The following is an 11,996-nucleotide window of genomic DNA, read 5'->3' on the forward strand; positions in this document are numbered from 1 at the left end:
ACCCTAGTGTATGGCTGGTGTGTTAGTCTGGCCTCCTGAATTCCATTTCTGGTTCCTGGAGGGCAGAGCTGCCATCATCACCTTTCTTTGATCCCCACCATCAGCACCTTACACTGAGGGTCTGTTTCTAGCACTATTGGGGCCTTAAAAATGATTCCAGCCCTTTATTTTACAGATAGGAAACATGACCTACTGCTAGGCACATGGGGAATATTCAGTTATTAAAATTTTAATCTATAGGATATTAGAGTAGGAAGAAGTCATAAAGATTATCTAATTCAGCTGCTATACTTTTAGTAATCAAAATAGCAAGCACTGGGACTTCCCTGGTGGCGCAGTGGTTAAGAATCTGCCTGCCAATGTGGGGCACACGGGTTCGAGCCCTGGTCCGGGAAGATCCCACATGCCGCGCAGTATGCCACAACAACTGAGCCTGCGCTCTAGAGCCCGCGTTCCACAACTACTGAGCCCGAGGGCCACAATTACTGAAGCCCACGCGCCTAGAGCCCGTGCTCTGCAACAAGAGAAGCCACCGCAATGAGAAGCCCGCACACCTCAACGAAGAGTAGCCCTCACTCGCCGCAACTAGAGAAAGCCCACGCACAGCAACAAAGACAACGCAGCCAGAAATTAATTAATTAATTAATTAATTTTTAAAAAGCAAGCACTTATATATCATTTACTCGGTGCTGAGTAGTCATCTAAGCCCTTGACATAAAATAATTCATTTAATCCTCATAACTTCATGATGCTATTGTTATCGTCCTCACCTTGGAGTGAGAATGTACCTCACTTTTCCCATGAAAAATGAGACACAGAGAGGGTCAATAATTCCAGCGTCAGAAAGTGGTAGGTCCAGATTCTGAACACATGCTCTCTGGCTTCAGAGTCTGTGTGTGTCACCACTGTGCTCTACTGACTATGGAAAACCAAGCCCCTGAGATGGGAATTGACTTGGCCACGATCACGCAGCAGATTGGTGATGGAAGGTGGATCAGAAACCCAATTTGTTTCTCTTTCCACTCAGCTTCACTATGGTTCTGTCTGTATGTATCACAGATGTGAGTTGTGCCTGTCCTTCCCTGATGTTCCCTCAGAAGCAGACATTCTTCTGCTGACAGGTGGCAACATTCTTCTCCCCTTTGGCTGTGGGGAGTACATTAAAGGATAGGGACAGTGGGCCCTTAATCTGTAGCTTCTGACCCAAAAAGAGTGAGACCTGCCTCTAGTGACCAACTGTAGAGGGCCAGGGACTCCAGGTTAGACCATGGGTTAGAGTATGGGCCTTCCACCAGCACCTTCGTGAGAGAAGATTGCACGTGCGGTACATTTTTCAGTCAGATCACGTCCCTCTGAAATGCACCAAGGCTGTTTAAAAGAGCTTGTGGGTGAGCAGCTTGGTAGGAAACATGGAATCTCGGAGACGGTGGTTCTCACACTTCCCCTGAGCCCCTAGAAGAAATGATACTCTTAGCAGAATATGATGAAATATTAATATATTAATGGTGAAATATTAATATATTAAAATACATAGTGTTGGGGGCTTCCCTGGTGGCGCAGTGGTTGAGTCCGCCTGCTGATGCAGGGGACACGGGTTCGTGCCCCGGTCCGGGAAGATCCCACATGCCGCGGAGCGGCTGGGCCCGTGAGCCATGGCCGCTGAGCCTGCGCGTCGGGAGCCTGTGCTCCACAACGGGAGAGGCCACAGCAGTGAGAGACCCGCGTACCGCCAAAAAAAAAAAAGAAATAACAAAAAGAAAAAAACCATAGTGTTGTACTGTACCAGATCTAACAGATTCTAGAATCACAGGCACCAACGTTTTAGAAAAAAATATTGGGAAAACTTTAAAATTGAGAAAATTTTATTTTATTTTATTTTTCTTTGAACCACAATAAGATGGCTATTACTCAATTTTCATGGCAGAACACCTTGATCCAGCTGGGGGAACACCAGCCCTGCTGAACCTGGTTTGAGAACCACTACAATAAGTGAAGTATTCAGAAAGGACCTCCTATCCCAGGCTGGACAATAAACAGCAAGTCAGGGATCAGCTGGAAGGTTTTAACCCTGACAAAGAGAAGAAAAAAAGAGAGAGAGGGAGGCAGCTGGCATGAGCTGTTTCTATTGCTCCAAGTCTAGCTTGATCTCAATGACTGTGGTTTTTCTCATACAGACCACAGTCACGGTCACAGGTATTATCAACCTCTCATTTTTCAGAAAGAGGAAATTCCTAGGAGAAGAATGTATTATATGTAAGTGCAACTTCTATACACCCATAAGTGTATCTGGACAATGCTTGAAACATCCTGGAACATAACTAATGGATGGGCTTGAGTCCCCTGAGCCTTCCCTGGGTTGTTCGGGAAACAGTTAAGCAACCCTTTGCTTACTCCCTTTTACAAGGTAAAGATTCCTTTTACGGTGCAAATAATCATTCCCTGACTTTTCTGTCTTAAAGATCAGATTTCTGTGCATTTCATTTTTGGAAAGTAAGAAAAATGTGTAAAGACAACCCACATTTGTATATCCCCTGTCCACTTCACCACTCCTAACATGGCTGCTGACACCACCACTACCCCGAGACTCTTGGCTTCCTCTAGGTCCCAGGTTGGAGGAGGCCTTGGCCACCACGAGTCCCAGAACCACTATCACCCATGGGAATGAAATGATTGACTCTAAACTCCAGATGGATACAAACTTCCTCATTCCTTAGCTCCCCATCTTTTTTTTTTTAATTAACCATTTTATTTTTTTTAATTTTTTTTATATTATTTTATTTTTGGTTGCACTGGGTCTTCGTTGCTGCACATAGGCTTTCTCTAGTTTCAGCAAGCGGAGTTTCAGCGTTGCGGTGCGTGGGCTCTAGGCACGCAGGATTCAGTAGTTGTGGCATGTGGGCTCAGTAGTTGTGGCTCAAGGGCTCAGGAGAGCAGGCTCAGTAGTTGTGGCACAGGGGTTTAGTTGCTCCGCAGCATGTGGGATCTTCCCGGACCAGGGCTCGAACCCGTGTCCCCTGCACTGGGAGGTGGATTCTTAACTACTGCGCCACCAGGGAAGCCCCTTAGCTCCCCATCATTCATTCATTCTTTCTTTCTTTCCACAAATATTTAGCAAGTGCCTACTAAGGCCAGGTACTGTTCTCTTCATAGGTGCTGGGGATACAGTCGCAGCAGACTGGATCCCTATTCTCATGGAGCTTTCCTTCTAGTGGGAGGAGACAAAAAACAAATGAATACATGAGAAGATAGTTGATGGTGATAGGTGCGATGATGGCAATTAGAAAAGGGGACAGATAGGAAGCAACTTCCTCTCTGAGGAAGTGATGTTTACATAGAGACCTGAATGACAAGAAATCAGCCATGCAAAATATATGCGTAAAGAGCATCCAGGCAGAGGGGACAACTAATGCAAAAGTCCTAAGGCAAGAGCAAGCTCACTGTGTTCAAGAAACAGCAAGCAAGTCAGGGAGGCTGAAGCCCAGTGTGTTGGAGGAAGAGCCTAAAGATGACATCAGGGAGGGAGCTATGCCCTAGCTGGTGCAGAAGCTCGTAAGCCAGGGTGAGGAGTTTGGATTTCATTCAAAGTGTAATGAGCACCTTTGGAAGATGTTATGCTTGGAAGCGGCATGATCTGATTTGTGCTTTTAAGAGATCATGTTGGCTGCCGGATGGAGAATAAATCAAGGGACCAAGGGATGCAAGGGAAACCACTTAGGACGCTATTATAGTGGTTCAGGTGGAGAAGATCCGTGCCTTAGACAAGGATGGTCACAGTGGGCCACTGAGAAGTGGAAGGACTCAGAAAATGTTTTGGAGTTGGAGTACCCTAATGACCTGCCTCGGTTCCTTCTCCATGGTTTATCTGCAACAAATAATAATCCAAAACTGACAAATATGTATTGAGCAGCTACTACATGCCAGGCACTGTGCCTGGAAGTTACCATCCAGAGAAGACAAACCCACCTTCTCCTGTCCTACTGCCATAGCCAGCTCTGGGTTGGGGAAGCTACTGCCCATCCCTAACCCTGCCCCATTTTCAGGGCCATAGGCACATCCCTCACCCCACCCCTGCACTCTACTCCAATGCTAAGCTGGAGTTGATGGTGGGGGGGGGTGGTGTTTACAGTTGGACAATTGATGCCATAAAAAAAGAGTCCAAAGTCCTCCCAAGATCTCAGAGCAAAGACTAGGAGAGCCCAAAGCTCCAACAGTGGGGAGAGGATGCAGCCAGGGCCATGAAGACGAGAGAAACCTGTTGGTGCCCACACCACTGCTCATCATTCTCAGAGTTCCCAGAGCCCAACCTACCAGAGCCGCCATCAAGCCAGACTTCTCAGTCTTCTCTACCACCCGGTTCTGCTGCCCCAATACCCTCAGTCTCCCTTAGATTTCTGAGTCTCTTGTGCCCTCTGGTGTCACGTTCCTGATACTGCAGCCCACAGTTAATCTCCCCAGCTTGTCACTTTACAACCTACAACCCAAGCTGGGGGCGGGGCAGGGGCCAGTATGGGAAATTTAAAAATTCTGGGAAGGGCTGGGAATGTCATTGCATTAAGGCAAAGGGCCACGTCAGTTTCTGAGACTCAGAGACATGAGGCGCCCTCCATCTATTGCCAGATTCATCTTTTGTTTATGAGTTGAACACACTATTTTTGAACATCTACTGTGTGCTTATCCAGCCACCAAGATGTGCAGAGCTGACCCAAGCTCAGATGATCAGGCACTCCCACCAAGGGCTGTGAGTCTGGAGCTGGTGATGTGAAGAAGCGCGAGCACTCGAGAATTCATTCTTCTGTCAGTGGCAGTGCAGCCAGTGACAGTGGCAGGACCCCCCGAGCCAGACTCTTCCATGGCTCCTACTGCCTAATTTCCCTTTGTTCCTGCCTGTTTTTTAGGCCTGGTACTCTGGCCTTTCCAACAATTCTATGAGCAAGTAATTCCCTACCCTCCCAATAAATGTCTCTTCTGTTCACAGTAGTTGGAGTCTGTTTCTGCTTTTGCAACCAAGAAGATGACAGGTACACTGGACAATTGATCAAGCCTCTCTCAGACTTAGTTTCCTCCTTGGTAAAAAGGGATGATAATGAATTTCATATGCAAGGCTGTTTTACTAAATAAGTTTATTAGTTATCTATTGCTGCAAAACAAACTACTACACATTTAACATCTTAAACAGCACATGTTTACTATTTCATAGTTTCTGTAGATCAGAACTCTGGGCGTGGCTTAGCTGTGTCTCATCTGAGGCTTGAATGAAGAAGACTCTAATTCCAAGTTCAGGTGGTTATTGACAGAACTCAGTTCCTGCAGGTTGTTGGACTGAAGTTCTCAGCTCCTTACCACATGGATCTCTCCAACATGGCAGCTTACTTCATCAAAGCCTGAGGAAGAGAGTCTGCTAGCAAGATGCAAGTCACAGGCTCCAGTAGCCTAATCACAGAAGGGCCATCTCATTACTTTTACTGTGTTCTATGAACTAGAAGCAAGTCATTAGGTCAGCCCATATGCCAGAGGAGTGGATTACCCAAGAGCATGAATACCAGAAGACGGAGATCATTTGGGGTCAGCTTGGAGTTGGCCTGCCATAATGAGATAGCTGTTAGGTATAATTCCAGTCCTTTTTCAGAATCCCACTTCCTTATTTTTTTTTCGGGGGGTGGGGGGGCAGTGGGTCGCACTACACGACTTGTGGGATCTTAGTTCCCCGACCAGGTATTGAACCCAGGCCCACGGCAGTGAAAGTGCAGAGTCCTAACCACTGGACCGCCAGGGAAGTCCCAGAATCCCACGTCCTTCTTGTGGGCTTTTCAAGTCCATCCTCAACCCAAGCTCTTCAAAATCAACCTTTCTTACAAATGAGGAAGCTTGATATACTGCGTATTACATGGAATAGTTTTAGTTGTTTTGGGAGGATAATGTTATTTTGGTGTTATAAAATAAGAAAATTTTCTTTTTGACAAATACTACTGAAATTTTTAGTGGTAGAATATCATTATGCCCACACTTTTCTTTAAAATAATCTAGAGTAGTAAGGAGAGAGTCATAGGCCATTCTCCCATTTTTTCCCAAAATCCCTGGCTAAGTAGTTACTATGGAAAAAGTTGGCTTTGCTCTTGCCAAAAACGGTCCAGGAAGTCAGCTTTATATTAGGTTGGTCAAAAATCTCATTCGGGTTTTTCCGTAACATCATATGGAAAACTCCGAATGAACTTTTTGGCCAATACAATATATGTGTATAAGAGGTAAGACGGACTAAAAGGAACAATGCTTAATAAATATCAAACTTCCTCATCTCATAAGCCTCCGGGGGCTCCCATTTTCGGGCTGTAAATATATGTACATAGATATATACAAATTCATTCAAATTCTTCTATCAACCCTGAACAGAAGGATGTGGGGTAGAGGTGGTTGTCATTGACTTATAGATATTGTCATCAATAAAAAAAAAAAAAAAGGTGGTGTTTATCATACGGCATTTCCCCTTCTGTATTGTGCTTGATCCTTCAGATCAGATCAAGATCAAAAGAAACGATCCCAGAGAAAGTCCAGGACGGAGAACCAATTCCCAGGAATCAGTTATTGCTCTGCTCATTGCCAGCACCGTCATACACATGTGGGGGGCAGATACTCAAGACAGGGATTCTCTTTTAACTTGGTTTTGACCCAGGTGAATCTCAGCCCTTAGTTCCAGACTTGGGCTTAAGGGAAGGGACGGGAGAAAGTCACTTCAGTCACTGCTGGCTTGGCTCCGGCTGGCTCCAAGGCTCCGCAGCAGAGAGCAGGAAGCACCGAGTCTCTGCCCAGTCTTGGCCCCAGGAAAAATGATGACCAATCATGGCGCTTCCTTTCTGGGCCTCTTCTCTTTGGTCTCCTCACTCTTCCCTCCAGCTCTCCTCATTCCTCTCCTCCTCTCTAAGGTAACATCCTCCTTGATTAAGAAAAATGCCATGAACGCCACCTTAACCAGGTGACCATCAAAAATGGGACAAACTGACATCACTCGTCCCCCACGGGATGCACTAAGGACACTAGGTCACCTGTCGTATTCCTACCAAAAATGTTTAAACTGAATCTGATCCCAAGGAGACAAATTGAGGTATATTTCTAAAACAATTGGCCTGTACTGTTCAAAAATATCAATGTTATGCCAGAAAAAAAAAAGTGCAGCTGAGAAAATGTTACAGTTTTAAGGAAACTAGAGAGACATAACTAAATGTAATGCATGATGCTTGATTGGATCCCAGGGGTTTTGGGTTTTTTTGTTTGCTTGTTTGTTTTTAAAATTTTCTTTCTTTTATTTTTGGTTGCGTTGGGTCTTTGTTGCTGCAAGCGGGCTTTCTCTAGTTGCATCGAGAGGGGGCCACTTTTCGTTGCGGTGCACAGGCTTCCCATCGCGGTGGCTTCTCTTGTTGCGGAGTAGAGGCTCTAGGCACGCTGGCCTCAGTAGTTGTGGCACGCGGGCTCAGTAGTTGTGGCTCGCTGGCTCTAGAGCACAGGCTCAGTAGTCGTGGCGCACCGGCTTAGTTGCTCCGCAGCATGTGGGATCATCCTGGATCAGGGATCAAACCTGTGTTCCCTGCAGTGGCAGGCGGATTCTTAACCACTGCACCACCAGGGAAGTCTGTTTGTCTGTTTTAGTCATGAGGACATTGTTGGGACAATTAGGGAAATTTTCAGCAGACTATATATTAGATAATATTGTAACAATGTTAAATTTCCTGAGTGTGACAACGTTTTGCGGTTATGTAAAAATGTCTCTGTTCTTGGTAAATACGTGATGAATTATTTAGGAATGAAGTTGCTGTCTGAAACTAACTCAAATGGTTCAGCAAAAACACATGCTACGTAACAAATGTGGGGAAACTGTAACAACCACTGAATCTAGGTGAAAGGTATATGCAGTCGTATTATTCTTCCAATTTTTTTTTAACTGTTTTTGTTTTAATTTATTTATTTATTTTTGGCTGCGTTGGGTCTTCGTTTCTGTGCGTGGGCTTTCTCTGGTTGCGGCGAGCGGGGGCCACTCTTCATCGCGGTGCGCAGGCCTCTCACTGTCGCGGCCTCTCTTGTTGCGGAGCACAGGCTCCAGACGCGCAGGCTCAGTAGTTGTGGCTCACGGGCCTAGTTGCTCTGCGGCATGTGGGATCTTCCCAGACCAGGGCTTGAACCCGTGTCCCCTGCATTGGCAGGCAGACCCTCAACCACTGCACCACCAGGGAAGCCCTATTCTTGCAATTTTAAACCTACAGAAAGTTTAAAATTTTTCAAGATAAACATTTAGGGAAATGCCAATTCAGGAAAATACTCCAAATGAGGAAAGTGGCAATATACCATGATTCCCCTAAGTTTCACATTTCCCCCCGGGGGTTAACAGTGACTGTTTACTCAACAGGCATGCTGAGTGCCAGCAAAACAGGGCGCTGAAAAATATTTATTTATTTGACATTTGACATTTTTCCCCTAAACATCAAATTTGTCATGGAAATGTTCAGAGTTTTGTTAAACTTCTTAAATTTTTTTGCAGTTGAACTGTTTCTGGATTGAATTGTTTTTCACTGCACAGGGATCATCATAATCTTTTTCATGCTTAGGGCATCCTACTGTGTCCTCACTCCCACCAATGCAAACAGGCTGGGCGCTGGGAGGCAGGGAAACCCGGAAGGCATAAGAGGGGATTGCAAAATCATTAAAAAAAAAAAAAACAAAAACCCTCTGAAATTGGGTAGCAGTTATCTGGGGAGCAAGATCCACAAAGGGCCCAGGCCTGAGAGTCCAAAGAAAAAGCCAGCTGTAGTGAGAATAGGAACTTTCTACTTCAGTCTCTCCTGGAGTGTTTTACAGTTCATGCATTTTCAATGTTTGTTTCCTTTTTGTTCTTCCCTAATATTCGGTAAAGTTTTTTGTTTGCTTAAAACAAACGTGACACATGAAAAGCTGTTCGACATCACTAATTATTAGAGAAATGCAAATCAAAACTACAATGAGGTATCACCTCACACCAGTTAGAATGGGCATCATCAGAAAATCTACAAACAACAAATGCTGGAGAGGGTGTGGAGAAAAGGGAACCCTCTTGCACTGTTGGTGGGAATGTACATTGATACAGCCACTATGGAGAACAGTATGGAGGTTCCTTAAAAAACTAAAACTGGAATTGCCATATGACCCAGCAATCCCAGTACTGGGCATATACCCAGAGAAAACCATAATTCAAAAAGACACATGCACCCCAATGTTCACTGCAACACTATTTACAATAGCCAGGTCATGGAAGCAACTTAAATGCCCATCGACAGATGAATGGATAAGGAAGATGTGGTACATTTATACAATGGAATATTACTCAGCCATAAAAAGGAACAAAATTGGGTCATTTGTAGAGACGTGGATGGATCTAGAGACTGTCATACAGAGTGAAGTAAGTCAGAAAGAGAAAAACAAATATAGTATATTAATGCATATATGTGGAACCTAGAAAAATGGTACAGATGAACAGGTTTGCTGGGCAGAAATAGAGACACAGATGTAGAGAACAAACGTATGGACACCAAGGGGAGAAAGTGGTGGGGGGGGAGGGGTGGTGGTGGGATGAACTGGGTGATTGGCATTGACATGTATACACTAATATGTATAAAATAGATAACTAATAACAACCTGCTGTATAAAAAATAAATAAAATAAAATTCAAAAAAAGTTTTAATTCTGGATGATAGGGATATAGATATTTATTGTTTTATCCTTTGTGTTTTTCTGTATTTTAAACAGTTCTAGAAATGTAAATAAAAGTAAAATACAAACATCCAAGCAAAAAACAAAAAACAAACGTGAGCCTCTGTCAACCATGTCGAGAAGAACCGGAACAAGGATTTTTGCTGGGACAGGGCTCTCAGGGGAAAGGATAGCCTTCCAGAGCTGCCCCCTTAACTAAGTGTGTTTGAAGAAAAGCTATTTGCCCCCTACCCTCTTCCTTTCTTGCCTTCACTCCTCCTGCCCTTCCCCTTCCCTGTCCCGTCATCTTTTTTCCTTCCCAGTACGGTGTAATGAACAGATCCAGCTGCGAAGTCAGGGGGGCCTGGATTCCAATCAGAATGTGACATGGACAAACCTCAAAACATATTCAGCAAATATTCATTAATGCCTACTAGGTAGCAGGCACAATTCTAGGTACTGGGATACAATGGTAAGTAAAAAAGACAGACAAGGTTCCTGCCCTCATGCAACTTGCATTCGAGTCCAGGGAGGCAGATAATAAACAAACAGGCAAATGAATAAGAAAATTATATATCATGAAAAGTATACTGCAGAATCTAGCTACATATTGTATGAATGTACCATAAGACATTCTGGGAAAAAAAACTATGGAGACAGTAAAAAGATCAGTGGTTGCCAAGGGCTGCAGGGGAGAGAAGAATGAATAGGCAGAGCACAGAGCGTTTTAAGGGCAGTGAAACTATTCTAGCAGGATGCTGTAATGGTGGGTATATGCCATCATACATTTGTCAAAACCCATAGAATTGTTGTACATAGAATGGGTTCAATTGTTGTACATAGAATGTACAACACTCAGAGTGAACCCTAATGTAAGCTATGGACTTCCAGGAACAATGATGTGTCAAAATCAGACTCTATTGATTGTAACAAATGTACTACTCTGGTGGGGGATGTTACTGGGGGAGGCTGTGCATGCCTAGGGCCAGCATGTATATGGGAAATCTACCTTCCACTCAGTTTTGCTGTGAACTTAAAACTGCTCTAAAAATAGTCTGTTTTTTTAAGTGTGTTGTAGGAAATTAACATGTAATCAAAGGTAACTGGAGGGAGGTACTTTAGATAGGATGAAAAAGGAAGCTCTCTCTGAGGCTGTTTTCTCATCCATAAAATGGAGGTAGAAGTATTTGCCTTCGTATATATATGTGAAAGTGCCCCTTAAATTACTATGTATCTTCCCATCTATAACATATTGGTAGGCAGCACTGAAACGGCTCCCAATGATCCCTACTTTCTGGTATTCAAGTCCTTGTGTGTGAGCTGGATCTAGTGACTTGCTTTTAAGGAATAAAATGCAGCAAGAATGATGAAAAGTCACTCCCAAAATTAGGTTACAAAAGAAAATGCGGCTTCTATTCTCTCTCTCTCTCTCTCTCTTTCTCTCTCAGAAGCTGCCATGTTGTGTGTAGCCCTATGTAGAGGTCCACGTGACAAGGAACTGATGTATCCAGCCACCAGCCAGCAAGAACCTAAGGTGAGGTCTTACAGGATACAATACCAGATGCAATGTGTGATCCTTGATTGGATACTGATTAGACCACATCAGCTGTAGAAGACATTTTGGGTCCAGCTGGGGAGATTTGAACATTGACTGGGATGAGAAAAAAAGAAAGTTGATGAGCGGGGCGTCCCTGGTGGAACAGTGGTTAAGAATCGCCTGCCAATGCAGGGGACACGGGTTCGTAGCCCTGGTCCAGGAAGATCCCACATGCCCCAGAGCAACTAAGCCCATGCGCCACAACTACTGAGCCTGTGCTCTAGAGCCCACGAGCCACAACTACTGAAGCCCACGCGCCTAGAGCCCGTGCTCCACAACAAGAGAGACCACCGCAATGAGAAGCCCGCGCACTGCAACGAAGAGCAGCCCCCCCTCACCGCAACTAGAGAAAGCCCGCGTGCAGCAACGAAGACCCAATGCAGCCAAAAATTAATTAATTAATATTTTTTAAAAAGAGCATTGGGCTTCCCTGGTGGCGCAGTGGTTGAGAGTCCGCCTGCCAATACAGGGGACGTGGGTTCGTGCCCCAGTCCTGGAGGATCCCACATGCCGCGGAGCGGCTGGGCCCGTGAGCCATGGCCGCTGAGCCTGCGCGTCCGGAGCCTGTGCTCCGCAATGGGAGAGGCCACAACAGTGAGAGGCCCGCGTACCGCTAAAAAAAAAAAAAAAAAAAAGGAGCACTCATTTGTGTGTATGTGTGGGTGTGCATTAAAAAAAAGATACAGACTAC

Source organism: Orcinus orca, chromosome 11 (genome assembly GCF_937001465.1).
Source record: "Orcinus orca chromosome 11, mOrcOrc1.1, whole genome shotgun sequence".
NCBI lineage: Eukaryota > Metazoa > Chordata > Mammalia > Artiodactyla > Delphinidae > Orcinus > Orcinus orca.